Raw genomic sequence first — 15,756 nt, 5'->3', positions numbered from 1 at the left:
ACATTGAAGTCACTGGTTGTGACATTTGAGAGTGGGTGAAGGCACAAAATAAGTGAACCGTGTTTGTATTCTTTCACACTTCTCATGCAAGAGATCCTCAGACGCATAATCAATAAAACTATGGGCTCACCATATCGCAATTAAGTCCACCACATTGGTGTTCACTTGAGAAATATCATCATCATTACTAGAAAGTGGAAAGGATGTGAGACCTTTCCATGCTTGTGCACGATCCACTATGCTCTTTTGCTTGACCTCCTCATTGGTGGCCTTCCTCGCGATACGTGCACCAACAACTGCAATGGTAATATTTGATAATCACAGTACCGCTGTGCAGAAAATACAGCATTTGTGCAGGAAAAACCAGAGTGCAGTTTCTGGTGAAATTGTGTGTTTGGCAAGATGTCAAATGATGGGATAACTCAGATTGTGGCTGAGAAGCTGGATAAGAATAACTTCCATGCTTGGAGGTTCAGGTTGACGAATTTCCTTATGGGAAAAGGCTATTGGGACTACATAGAAGGTGAGCATGAAGAGGCACCGAAGATACCGGATATAAATCCGACTGCTGCAGATGTGAAAGAGTTTAAAGACTGGAACCAAGGAGCCAGGAAGGTTATGTATTGGCTCTCCATTAGTATACAGGACACTATGATTGGGCACATTCAGGATGCCAAGTCCCCCAAGGAGGCGTGGGACACCTTGGTAAAGCTTTATGAAACAAATACCAAGGCTCGTAAGATACAGTTGAAGAATGAACTTCATACTGTGGAGAAAAAGAGCATGTCTGTGAATGACTATGCGTTGAAGATAAAGGGTATTGTGGAATCCCTTGCATCTATTGGTGTGTCAGTAGATGATGATGATAAGGTGGAGGTCTGTCTACGTGGTCTCGGGCCACAATACAAGGCGTTCAAGACGTCCATTCAGAGTCGGGAAAACATTCCCAACTTTACAGATTTGGTGTCTATGCTGATTATCGAAGAGAAGAGCTTGGGTGAAGACCAACAGTCTTCACAAAGCAAAAACAGTTCAGAGCAACAGGCCTTCTACACGAGTTCAGGAAGAGGATGAGGTAGAGGAGGCCGTGGACGCGGTCAAAGTGGTGGCCGAACAGGTAATCAGAATTATGGCCAGCAGCAGCAGTAGCAACAGTCCCAGAATCAACAACAACAACAACACGCAGGTGGAAGAGGCAAATTCAGAGGCAGGAGGAGTCAAAGAGGCCGTGGAAATTGGCAAAGGCAATATAATGATGCACGTGAATGCTATTATTGTGGTAAGCCTGGACATGTGCAGTCAGAATGTTATAAAAAGCAGGCTGACATGCAAAATGGGAAAGTGCAGCAAAACAACTATGCATCCTCAAGCAGAAATAATGAGGATAATGAAAGGTTGTTTGTTATGCAGCATGTCGTGAATGCCATGTCTGAAAATGTTGATACAGCACAAAAAGATAATGTATGGTATGTGGATTCAGGCGCTTCGAACCACATGACGAGTCATGGGGAGTGGTTCAAGGAGATGAAAAACCCGGAAAGACCAGGTTTTGTGGAAACAGGGGATGACACTGCTCATCCAATTGCCCACATTGGAGATGTGCCATTGTCTATGCAGGATGGCAAAGTGAGGTACCCTGCAGATGTACTTCATGTACCGAACATAACAAAGAATCTGGTTTCAGTTGGCCAGATGATTGAGCAGGGTTTGCAGGTTCGGTTTAACCCTGATGGATGTTATGTTGAAGATTTTAAAGACAAGTGCAGGTTGATTGCAAAAGGCAACAGAGTGGGCAGAATGTTTACGTTGGTGGATGTAGACATGCCTGAAATGAGTGCTGCAATGTTTGCAAATGGTTCAGGAGTTGTTGCAGACACAGACATATGGCATAAAAGGATTGGTCATGTGATTGTGCAGAGATTGAAGTCTATGCAGACAAAAGGAATTGTGACAGGGCTGCCAAAATTTAAAGTGGAAGGTATGCAGAAAATATGTGAAGCATGCCAATTTGGGAAGCAAACAAAACATGTGTTTCCACGTAACAGATATGTGAGCAGAAATGCACTAGATGTTGTGCATTCAGATGTATGGGGTCCTACGAAGACCATATCTATGGGAGGCTGCAGGTATTATGTGACTTTCATTGATGACCACACAAGGAAAGTGTGGGTATATTTCATGAAAGAGAAGAGTGAGGTGTTCACTCACTTTCAGAATTTCAGAGTTTTGGTTGAAAAGCAAACAGGGAAATATGTAAAGTGCCTAAGGTCAGATGGAGGGGGAGAGTACTTCTCCAATGAGTTCTCTGAATATTTGAAGAAGAATGGTATTCGGAGACAGTATACATGCAGATACACTCCACAGCAAAATGGAGTTGCTGAGCGGAAAAACAGGCACATTGCTGAGATTGCGCGAGCATTGATGGAAGAGAAGAATATGCCGCATTGCTATTGGACTGAGGCTGTTTCTACAGCAGTATACATCATGAACAGGACTCCAACTGCAGCCATACATGATGTAACTCCAGAGGAGAGGTTTACTGGCAGAAAACCAAATTTGTCTCATCTGAAAGTCTTTGGATGCATTGCATATGTGCATGTGCCAGATGAGCTGAGAACTAAGCTGGATCCGAAAGCTGAAAAATGTGTGTTTATTGGATATTCCCTTGAGCAAAAGGGATACAGGTGTTATAATCCTGCTACACATGAGTTGAGGGTAAGCAGGGATGTTGTCTTTGATGAGATGAGCAGCTGGTATGCTGCTGAAAAAGAAGCTGTTGGGGCTGATGTGAGTGGAAGTGTGGTTGCACAGAATGCAGGTCAGCAATCACAGTCTTTGAGTGGACCAGGAGAGTCCTCATCTAGTGGGTCTGTTGATAGACCATGGAGTGGCAGGCTGCGTCATAATACCAGTCCTGCAAATGTGATTAGTACATCACGTAAAGGAAAAGAGAAAGTGGTTGAGCCCCTTGGTATGCCTGACATTTCTGCAGGGCATTCTCATGTTGATGGAGAGTCTAGTGGCTCAGATATGAGCCTTGATGAGGAGCTTGGGATCCCAGCTATGAGAACACCTGGTGTAAAGAAGGCTATGGAGGCCATGAATGAAAAGCTGCGAAGATCAGGGAGAGTGAAGAACCCTGTGCAGAGATTTACATATGATGGTTATGTGGCACATCACTATGCATATATGGCAAAGGTTGTGCAGGTTGTTGAACCCACATGCATTGATGAGGCTGTTGGAAATGTGAATTGGGAGAAAGCTATGGATGAGGAGATGGATGCACTATATGGAAATGAAACTTGGGATTTAGTGCAATTGCCAGAAGGCAAGAAAGCCATTGGATGCAAGTGGGTGTACAAAGTTAAACATAACAGTGATGGGTGCATAAACAGGTACAAGGCTAGATTGGTAGCCAAAGGATATGCGCAGACATATGGGATTGATTATGAGGAAACTTTCAGCCCAGTTGCCAAGATGGCAACGGTGAGAGTTGTGATAGCAGTGGCTGCGTCAAAACAATGGTCTTTACATCAGATGGATGTAAAGAATGCATTCTTGCATGGGGATTTGCAAGAAGAGGTGTATATGTTGCAGCCACCTGGTTATGAGGATGTGGGTCACCCCGAGCATGTTTGCAGGTTGAAGAAAGCCTTGTATGGCTTAAAGCAAGCACCAAGAGCATGGTCTGACAAGATCTCTGAATATCTTGTCACTATTGGCTTTCATGTAGCCAATGCAGATTTCTCATTGTATGTGAGACATGGTGATAGAGGGGTTGTGCTTGTTGTCATCTATGTAGATGACTTGATCATTACGGGGGACCATGATGCAGAGATCTTTGATGTAAAGATCTTGCTAAGACAGAAGTTTGAGATGAAAGATCTGGGGGAGCTCAGATATTTCTTGGGCATTGAGGTGATTAGGTCACCACATGGTATTGGATTACTGCAGAGACAGTATGGCTTGGACATGTTGTCCAAGTATGGTATGATAGGCTATAAGCCTATTTCTGTGCCATTGTATCAGAATGGCAAGTTGAGTGCAGATTCAGGAGAGATCTTGGAGGATCCTACTATGTATAGGAGCATAGTAGGAAGCTTGATCTACATGACGATCACCAGACCAGATTTGAGCTATGCTGTTGGGTTGGTGAGTCAGTTTATGCAGGCTCCACGGAAACCGCATTTAGATGCAGTGAGACGCATACTGAGGTATGTGAGGTCTACTTTGCATTGTGGACTATTCTATGAGACTGGGACAGAGATATGTGTACATGGGTACACAAATGCTGATTGGGCCGGTAGTATCTCAGATAGAAGATCTACCAGTGGATTCATGTTTTCTTTGGGGAGTGCTGCTGTGACTTGGAGCAGCAAGAAGCAGCCTACGGTTGCTCTATCGAGTACAGAGGCCGAGTACAGAGGAGCTGCTATGGCAGCATGTGAAGTAGCTTGGTTGAGGAAGCTACTTGCAGATTTGGGTCTATCAGTGGATAGACAAGTTGTCATTTTCTGTGACAACATTAGCAGTATACAGTTGGCCAGGAACCCAGTCTTTCATGCTCGTACAAAGCACATAGAGGTCCACTACCACTTCGTCAGAGAGAAGGTCTTGGCAGGAGACCTTGACCTTGTTTATGTCAGCACAGAGGATCAGGTAGCTGACATCTTCACCAAAGCATTGGGTACAGAGAAGCTCCGCAGATTCAGGGCTTCGCTTGGTGTACATGAGATGGAGTTGAGCTCGAGGGGGAGTGTTGAGATATCGAGCTCTAGTGAGGCGGTGGACACTGATGACCCGCCTGGGGGATAGGCCCCGCACTTACACCACTGGCATGGTTGGTGAGATCTTGGGTGATATGCGGCCAGTGGGATGACAGGCTGTGTGACAGCCACTCTAGAGACTGGCATAGTTATAGCGCCAGCTCATTTAGTCGGGTTCACACTATAGAGAACCCGTGTATGTATTTGGTTGAGTACCTTTCATATTTGTGTGTACTCTTATCTTGTATATGGTGTGTTGAGTGTTGAGTAGAGAAGGAGAAGATTTTCAGCCTCTTACCTTGTGTGTTCTCTATTAGGGTTTTGTGAGTGTGTGTGTGTGCTTGCAAGAGCTCAAGCTCTCTTTCCCCCTGCATCTTTTCATTGAGACTAAAAGCTTTGGTAAAATGGAAGAGTGTCACATATATTAGGGGATAGTGGTAGCATGCGTAACTTTGTGAATCGAAAGTCATTGTACAATCTCAAGTTGCATCCTATGGCTTTGTCTTCTTTGTATATGTTTCAAGTGGCAAATAGAGCAAAGGAGGATTGTACAATAGTTTTCAATGATGTTGTTGTCATGCTTTCTAATGATTACACATGTAAAGTTGGTTTACTAGTGTTAGACATGGGGCCAATAGACATTTTGTTGGGTTGCGATTGGCTATCCACACTTCAGACTTTCAACATGAATTTGTAGCTCAGTTGTAGTAAGGTTTGGTAAAATGGAAGAGTGTCACATATATTAGGGGATAGTGGTAGCATGCGTAACTTTGTGAATCGAAAGTCATTGTACAATCTCAAGTTGCATCCTATGGCTTTGTCTTCTTTGTATATGTTTTAAGTGGCAAATAGAGCAAAGGAGGATTGTACAATAGTTTTCAATGATGTTGTTGTCATGCTTTCTAATGATTACACATGTAAAGTTGGTTTACTAGTGTTAGACATGGGGCCAATAGACATTTTGTTGGGTTGCGATTGACTATCCACACTTTGAACTTTCAACATGAATTTGTAGCTCAGTTGCAGTAAGGTTTATACATTCATGACACGCTGCTCATCACAAGCCCTAATGAGGACAAGCTTTAAGACTTCAATGCTAAACCATGAATACTCAACCCACAAGATGGAATGCAATTCCCATGACCATGTAAGCCCTACATGTTATATAACCTACATAACATGTAGTGGCTCAATGTACATGGCTCCTAATCTATAGATGAGAGCATAATGTCTTTCATACATCCAAAATTTGAATTATTTTCTCTCAAATCAACTCCCCCCATATCCATATGTAAGTTCCATAAACGATTTCTTGCATGAGAACTAAACTCTTCCACCTATGGGGCCTCCAAAATTGTTATAATAACAGTAATTTCCAGTAAGCAAATAGCTTCCATTTGGCATCAATTTCACTCATGATATTTACCCAAAGGCTCTTCAAATCCTTTGGGCATAGAATCGGGATGTTTCCATGAAGCTTCTTTACCAAAAGTACAAGCGAAGAAAATGGTTATTGACTTGGTTCAATCCATCCCATATCCAAGAGTTATTTGATTTGCCTTGCAACTTCATCCTTTTCCACCTTAGAGAGTAGAGCCTAAATGGGGCTTGTGACTACCTTTGCATTTGGTTCAAGATCTTTGATTTTCCTTATAGATTTATCATTTTCCACCTAAGAGAGCCTATATGGGGGCTTGTTAACTGCCTTTGCATTGGTTCAAGCTCAATACCATGATCAACATCTCTCTTTGGTGGTAAACTCTTAGACATTTGAAATGCATCTTTGTACTCATCCAAGAGTTTAGCCATGATCACATGCATTACTTCCTTATCCCCATCCATAACCTCTTCTTTGTAAAGTTGTAATTTGTAAACACTCTCCATTTTCATGAGCTCTCTCTTGATTTTGGTGCTATTGATCAATTTCAACTGGCGTAGAGACTTCTTCTCTTCAAATTGGCTGTACGACCTGATGTCCCACAGCTCCTCTACATCTCCCATGTTGAAGTCTCAGAGAGATATGCCCTCTACACGCTGGTAGAAGGCCTCCACCAGTAGAGGGTTGAGCTCCACACAAGAAGAGATAAGAAAAAGTGAAGGTTTTTGACCTATTCTACACCACAAGAGGTTCTAATCAACCAAGCTCTAGATACCATGTTAAGAAAACATGGCGCTCATGCTAGATCAAGTGTGTGGAGGAAAAGAGCTCACAAAATACAAGAACAATCTCTTGCTTATTAAGTTGTTTATGAATACAACTAGGCCTTGCTCAATTACAAAATGCCTCATAGCTCCACCTTTAAATAGGTGAGCAAGTGGACCTTAAGTCCATTCACACTCACACCCTTCTCTCACCCTTCTACATAACCTTAGTCCGTTAAGAAAATGTGGTGCTCATGCTAGATCAAGTGTGTGGAGGAAAAGAGCTCACAAAATACAAGAATAATCTCTTGCTTATTAAGTTGTTTATGAATACAACTAGGCCTTGCTCAATTACAAATGCTCAATCACAAAATGCCTCATAGCTCCACCTTTAAAGTCCATTCACACTCACACCCTTCTCTCACCCTTCTACATAACCTTAGTCCCTTAATACCCCCCCTCAATACCAACTATGAAAGGTTGGAATAGGTGGTATTGGACATAGGATGCCTTTATAACATTAGGCATACAAGGTTTGGAAAATAGGTGTGATTACATTGAGAATTAAAATAATTTCTCAGTAGAGGTAGAGGCTGATACAAAGTTTACCTCTAACTCTTTGTTAGGACATTTAGAAGTGATATGCCCCATTTGTTTACACTTATTACATTTCATTTTGTTGGGATATTTGATCCAACAATTATTTGCCAAGTGGCCCACCTTTTTGCAATGGGCACATCTTACTTTGACCACTTGATGTGACAAAGCTTGTTCGATAGTCGATGAAGTACTTATTTTGGTGATTAGCTCACCATTAGTGTTTAATAATACTATTAGTGTTTAAAAACACTTTATAATAACTTTCCTTTGTTGGATTAACGGATTAATTAGTGTTAAACAACACTATTAGTGCTCATATTCACATTTTGAAAGCTTTGAAAGCTTGAAAGTTGATGTTGATGATGAAAGCTTGAAAGTTGATGATGAAGCTTGATGGGAATGAGGCTTATGGATACCTCATGTGGATGGCCACTCTTCAAAATCAAGAGAAAGCTCACAAACAAACATTCACAACACCACTTGAGTGATCAGAGCAAGGGAGAGATGATTTGAGCAAGAAAAAAGTCAAGATTGAAGCTTTAATGGAAAGCTTGAATGGAGAAAGAGAGAGGCGAATGGTTTTTTGACTGTAGGCAGACGATTCAGTGCATTAAATGAGCTAAGATTTGAGCTGTGGAGTCCTCATTGAGGGGACTACCAAAGCCCTCAAACACCTTGACTAATGGTGGCCTACAACCAGCGTATAGCTGTACGGCCAGTGCTGCTACAGGAATGCCGCCGTGTGGAGACTTCTTCTCTTCAAATTGGCTGTACGACCTGATGCGCCCACAGCTCCTCTACATCTCCCATGTTGAAGTCTCAGAGAGATATGCCCTTTACACGCTGGTAGAAGGCCTCCACCAGTAGAGGGTTGAGCTCCACACAAGAAGAGATAAGAAAAAGTGAAGATTTTTGACCTATTCTACACCACAAGAGGTTCTAATCAACCAAGCTCTAGATACCATGTTGAGAAAATGTGGTGCTCATGCTAGATCAAGTGTGTGGAGGAAAAGAGCTCACAAAATACAAGAACAATCTCTTGCTTATTAAGTTGTTTATGAATACAACTAGGCCTTGCTCAATTACAAAAATGCCTCATAGCTCCACCTTTAAATAAGTGAGCAAGTGGACCTTAAGTCCATTCACACTCACACCCTTCTCTCACCCTTCTACATAACCTTAGTCCCTTAATAATCCCCAATCAAGTCTTTTACAATAGCATATAAACTTCTCATCTCCTCAAAGACAATATCCTTTCTCACCCTCATCTCACATGTGATAGGGTAATAACATGTGTACCCTTTTTGCTCAAGGGAGTAACCAATGAACACACATTTTTTAGCCTTTGGATCCAACTGTGTAACTCATTTAGGAATGTGTACATATGCAATGCATCAAAACACTTTCAAGTGTGATAAATTTGGTTTTTGCCAGTATACTTCTCCTTTCGAGTCATACCATACACTGCTACCTGCTACTGCCACCACTGCCACTGCCACTGTGGGGGTCCTATTCATATAATGTAGATTGAAGTCGCTAACTACTTCAGATCAATAATGGTGAGACATGCTCTTCTTAGCCCCACCATCAATGCGCGAGAAACCTCTGTAAAGTAATGTGCTTATTCTTTCCCTCATCAGCACTTTTTGCTACGGAGTGTACCTGTATGTCATTGTCTTTGAATTCCATGCTTTCTTAAGTACTCACTGAACTCAATGGAGGAGTATTCTCCCCTCCATCTAACCTTAGGCACGAGAAACCTCTACAATGTTCTTATTCTTCCCCTCAATAATACCATTTTGCAATAGATCTACATGTAAATTACCTCTGAAATACATGCTTTCACAAGTACGACTAAGGCATACTCTTCTTAGCCCATCAATGCACGAGCAACCTTTGCAATGTGCTTTTTATTCCCCTTAGTAGTAGTAACACCATTTTGTTGTGGAGTCCACTTGCATATGAATTACCTCTGAATTTCATGCTTTCTCAAGTAGTCACTTAACTCATTGGAGAAGTACTCTCCGTATCCATTTGACCTTAGGCACTTAACTTGTAAACTTGTTTACTTTTCAGCCATCATTTTGAAAGTGAGTAAACACTTAACTTCTCTTTTATGAAATATATCCACACCTTTGTTGTGTGGTTATTAATAAAATATAAATAGTAACGGCATCCTCCCATTGATGCCATCTCAAGGGGTTCACCTAAAATGTGTAAATATAGTACGTGAGTTTAAATGAAGGGGTTTATTAATTCAAAAGTTTAAGGTAAATTTATAGAAATACATTTACAAAAGGGGTTTTTTAAATTTGTTTTGAAAAAAGCCCTAAGGCCATAAAGAAAAATGAAAAATTCACAAGTAAGGGGATTTTGAAATACCCCTTGAACGCGTGTGATACATAGGGTTTCTTAGTAGTGCACCCGCCAAGGATGTCATCTTTGTCGGCCCCCATTTATATGAGTGCACCCATAGCAAGTGCTCTCTTAGTTCATTTAGATTAGTTCTTCTTCCACATTTCAATTGCAAGTCCAATTTCTAATTTATAGATTTTTTGGTATTTTCATGTTTTGTTCAATTTTGAAATAAAAAACAGTCAAATTGAGCATCAAATGGAAAGAATTGGGTAAAACAGACCATAGAATCGGTTTCCTAGCATAGGGTTTATCCCAATTTTGACTCCTTATGCAGAGAAATTGAGATAATAACAAAAATTGGGGAGGATTTGGCATACACAAAAAAATTTGTGTTTTTTGCATTTTTTGCAATTTTGCATTAGTGTAATTAACACAGATTAATTACACTTAATCCTCTCCTTGATTTGGGACATCTTGATTGTTGGCTGCTTTTAATGTGTGCAGGCTTTTACGCCACTAGCCACAAATTTCCAAAAGTCTATTTTGTGTGGTTGGATGATGTGTACAGGCCCCAAGTCAAAGATTCTAGGAAAAGCTCCTTTTCAGTGAAACTGAAAAGTGAAACTGTAAATAGTAAACACTAAAATGGAAACATAAAAAAGTAAAAAAGTAAAAAATAAAAAATAATAAAAAATAAAAAAGTGAAAAGTGTAAAGAAAAAAGGTAAAAGGGGAAAGATAAAAGGTAGGAGGGGAAAAAAAGAGTAGAAATATTTCAAAAAGTGCTCGCATAAACTTGCCTATTATATGTTTTAGGCTGTTCAATCACATTGACGCAACTTGTGTGACACCCAAAAAATTATAATTTTACATAGTTAAGGAGCTTAACTATGGGAGCTAGCACCTGGCTGCAGTGCTTGACTCACTCAGAAAAAGTACACTATTTCTGGTGCCAGACGGGTTAAGAAACATAAAACATGTGTTTCGGAAAAACTTTGGCCAATCCAAAAAAAAGAATTAAAAAATAATTTTTTTTAAATTTCCAAACTTGTCCAGGGCATCTGTAGGACCTTCCTGCATCCTACAATCACATGCACCTATGATTTGGGCGTGTATTAGAGGCCGAAAAAGACAATAGTGCATCTATCGTGAACTAGGTACGTACTAGCGTACATTGGGCTAAGGAAGACCTTTGGTCAGAACCTAGTTTAGCATTGTACAAGGACCTCTACTAGGGACCAGTAAGACATCGTCAGATTTCAAGTCAATGGAAGGATCCTCAGCCCCAAGAAGTGAGAATCCTAACCAAGTATCACCAGCAGTCAAGCCATCTACCAGTCTTTTTGGTGGCCATGTAGCTAGCTACTGAAGAGGCCTCAACAAACGCTACCTCTCAGCCAAACCTTACAACCTATAGGTCATATGATGGAGGAGGTGAGGTTAACTCCAGAGAGACACCTAGTGTATTCTTGTCAAGTAGGGAGCGTTCGTGTTGATATCTTTGTCCATACTGTTGAAATATGCAAGTGAATGGGTGTGTGCGGGAACAAGCCCTAGCAAGAGACTGTAAAAGGGAGTCTGTAATTAAGTGGGTAGTAGTGAAAAGGTGAGAGGAATCTACTGATGAGAGAATCAAGGGTAGCATGAGTGAATATAGGGGTGTGGAAAGATTCTAGGAAAAGGTGCCCCTAGATGTAGGGGAGGTGGCACAAATCAAGGAGAAATCAGTGGGATTAGATGCTTGGCATCTTGTGGATGTACACCCTATAAATTGAGGCATTGGCCTAATGAGAATTTGTTGGTTTTTGAGTATCCATGCCTACATTAAGCTATTAGATCAATTGCTCACTAATCTTATCTTAATCATAATTTAATCACTTTCTAATTATGTTGATTCTTGCATTTGATCCACCATAGCTCATCACATTGCTGCAAATTTAACATGGTATCAGAGCAAGCTTAGGATTCATCCAATTTTTGAGCCTAATTATCTTGATAATCACCCTGCTTATAATTATGAATTAAATCCCCTTTTTAGTCTATTTTCAACTAACTCTGCACCCTGAGTTGGTGGAGGAGCTCCCTCTCACTCTAGCCTCAGCATTAGCCCTAATGCTGTTAGCCATAGCTAGCCACATGCCCCATGATTCAGCTCAGCACATCGTAAAAATGCCACCAGGAGCAGCCGAGAATTGTCGATTCACAGAGGAACCTTTTTTTGGAGGAAAAACCTAGATCTACACTGGGTTTTCAAGGGTGCTCTACATGCTGTTGATCTCAAATTTGAGAAATTCCTCAAGGAGAAGTGGCATCAAGCTCTGCATCATCAAATCTACAAGTGACTTTGGTAAAACAGAGATTAAGCATTCAATGTTTACTCAAATCTTTTGTTTCTTGGCTTGATCCTCTACTAGACTAACTTCTATTGATGCCCTTGAAAGGAGTTGAGCTCATTTAAACTCTAAGGCACCAGATCTGGCCTCCCCTACAACAAACCAAATGAAGAAGGATCGACATCGGCGAACTTCATGGAGACTCCTAAGGTAGAGGAGTTAGGACATATTTTCTGAGAGAGAAAGAGAGAGAAACCCCACAACCCAATGTAACCTACCCCAACAAAGTAAAACCACCTCTGAGCCACCGATGATGTAGGCCATGTGGTAGATGTATGTGTGAGCACTTTTGTCAAGGTCATGGGCACTTGTAGTAGCCTTGGACACATAGAGAGAGAGTGTCAAGGACTATGAGTTAGGGACTTGAGGCACTGGTCGCTAGCTATACCAAGTAAGAGGAAAACTTGGTATAGGGTGGTCCAGGTGTGCTAGAATTATTCACTTGAGGGGAGGTGTTGAAATATGCAAGTGAATGGGTGTGTGCGGGAACAAGCCCTAAGCAAGAGACTGTAAAAGGGAGTCTGTAATTAAGTGGGTAGTAGTGAAAAGGTGAGAGGAATCTACTGGATGAGAGAATCAAGGGTAGCATGAATGAATATAGGGGTGTGTAAAGATTCTAGGAAAAGGTGCCCCCCAGTAGGGGAGGTGGCACAAATCAAGGAGAAATCAGTGGGATTAGATGCTTGGCATCTTGTGGATGTACACCCTATGAATTGAGGCATTGGTCTAATGAGAATTTGCTGGTTTGTGAGTATCCATGCTTACATTAAGCTATTAGATTAATTGCTCACTAATCTCATCTTAATTATCATCTAATCACTTGCTAATTATGTTGATTCTTGCATTTGATCCACCATAGCTCATCACATTGCTATAAATTTAACACATACAACTCATGTTACACCTGCTGCTGCAACTATAATAACCATTGAACTATCCCCTACACAAGTGCTTATGCCTAATGGGAGGATATTAGAAGAACGGGCGATAGAGGCATTGATCCAAGCTGCTAGAGAAAAGGAAGAAGAGACTTTGCAATTGGCACAACAACGACTAGCAGCGCAAACAACCCAATACACCCAAACGAGTCCCGTGCTAGGACTGTGCCCGATTGTCTCGATACTAGCAATAACATTGCATCTACCTTTGGAAAAGAGCTAGGCTTGCAAATCATGGATCAACATCTTCTCACAAATGATTGGGAGTTTGACGCATCTACTCACAGAGACTCTTGTGGATTTTGCCACCACAGGCCAAGCGTATGGTGTTATTGGGAAGGGATTGTCCAATCCATATCCGGGGCCACAACAGAGGAGGAAGGATTGTAGGGTATCTACGATTGTATATATAGAGTCATTGAACAGGAAAGGATCCAAAGACCCATGACACAAGTTGGGACGTCCAAAGTAAGAATGTCCACAATGAGTGAAATGGTAACACCTCCTGTGAGCCCAGAGGATCCTACTTTTCTAGTATCACCTGGCTATACCATGGACCAACCCAAACCCTCTAACCCACAAGGCCATGGACCAACCCAAATCCTCTAACCCACAAGGCCATGCTATAGGGACTCAAGGGCAGACTAGCATGAGCTTCACTTTCTTAGATCCCAAAGCCGTCCCCACCCAAGATAATACTAATTCACTACCTCCTCCAGTGGATGGCATCACATCAACTGTGGAACCTATGTAAACTGATGCAAAATTTCCTTTGAGCCACATGCCAACGATTACCACGATAGCCAATATCACTTCACACATGGAGTTCACACATGGAGCCCCTTGCACCTGGCATATCTCGTATGACCATTCCCAGAGGGGTCACATCTTATTCTAGTGCACACATGACACATCCCCTCCCTAGAGTGAGTGGGCTACCAACTCCTGCTGCTTGCCCACATGACTAGAGCCACCTATTGGGGTGCCAATAGGGCACGTCTTATGTTGCACATCTACTCCCACCAGGGTTTAGACCAATGCATTCTCATGCACTGCCATGTGTCACACCTCCACTTGCTCTTATCATTGCTCCAGTTATGCCAACACCAGCTCTACCCATAGACCCAGTTGCTTTTGCATAGGCCCTAGGAAGAGCAGTAGTTGAAAGCATAGGAAGGCTGACTAGATAGCCAAGCTAACCCACAAATTCACTGCTGGGGCGATGGTGATCCCAAGAGACACATGGAAGTATTTGATCAAGTGTGTGAGGCCCTAGGAGAAAAAAATGAGGTTTCCAAGACAAATGCCTTTAGTCTATCATTAGACGGTAAGGATGGGGATTGGTATAGAACTCTCAGGGTCGAGGAATGCTTGAACTTCACTGCTCTTAGGAGATTGTTCTTGAAGAAATTTGTGCATGAAGGAGTCTTATGGGGTGTAGCTTCCCAGCTACACAAAGCTGGGAGAGAGGAAGAGGAGTCAGTTAGAGTTTTATTAGCATCTCAATCATTTGAACTCTCGTTTTGCCTTCCACATGAATGCTATTTGAATAATCAAATTTTGGATAGGTTCATCCATGGACTTAACCATGAAGAAATCTATAATGGCATAGTCATTAGAGGGATCACTACATGGGATGAAGTCACAACAAATGCCATGTAACTAGAGGATAATCTCATGGTGAAAGGAGCTAAAGCATCAAATTCTAAATCTATTGCAACCGGGGTCACATGACAGAGCACTTCGACAATAAAACCCCTTGCTAAAGGCGACACTTTAAGGGAGATGAATTTCATAGATTTTATGAAAGCAGTCCAAGAGGGAATGAAGGCCAATCGATCCCCTGAAAATGTACATATGTACCCAAGTCAAGAGCTTCAATGGTGATCGATCTTCTGACAAGGACATTTGACCAGTGAGTGTCCAGTCCTAAGAGCATGCTGTAATGGTAATTATACCTTTTGTAGATGTTATGTTCATGAGGCTTCACAGTGCCGCATGTGTTTGCAAACCCTTGTTGCTAATGCCTCTAGTCCTGAACAATTGGCTTTATTGGCCCCATCACAACCATGAGCCATAATTCATCCAATAACATCTCAACCCAATGCGGATCAAACAACACATCAACCCATTGCAAGGGGGATTTACAATGCACAAAATGTGTCATTACCTCCACACGTGTTGGGATGTCAAACACCTCCCCCGAGGATCACACCTCTTAATCAAGTAAGCTTTGAGGAGCCTATTGATTACCAAGAATATGAGGTATATGTCGAACCCACCCCCCACCTTTTTGAGGTCCCCACAGAGCTTCATCCTGACTATTATCTAGTGGATGGCAGAGGAGGAGTCAAGCTTGTTTACCAACTTGCTGCAATGGGTAGGGGCCGGGACATTAATGCCATAGCTAGAGGAATGCTTCTTCAATGCTACCACTATCAAGGTCCCCATCGAGTTTCAGAATGCCTTCTCAAGTTTCCCCATCTCAACCAAGCAATCTCCTCAAACATGCCACTGGCTACCAGTAATCGTTGTGGCATAGATCATTGGATTAAGGACT

Source organism: Cibotium barometz, chromosome 2, assembly GCF_041138505.1.
Source record: "Cibotium barometz isolate CiBa-2024 chromosome 2, ASM4113850v1, whole genome shotgun sequence".
In the NCBI taxonomy this organism is placed as follows: domain Eukaryota; kingdom Viridiplantae; phylum Streptophyta; class Polypodiopsida; order Cyatheales; family Cibotiaceae; genus Cibotium; species Cibotium barometz.
Note: the sequence above shows the minus strand (reverse complement) of the source record.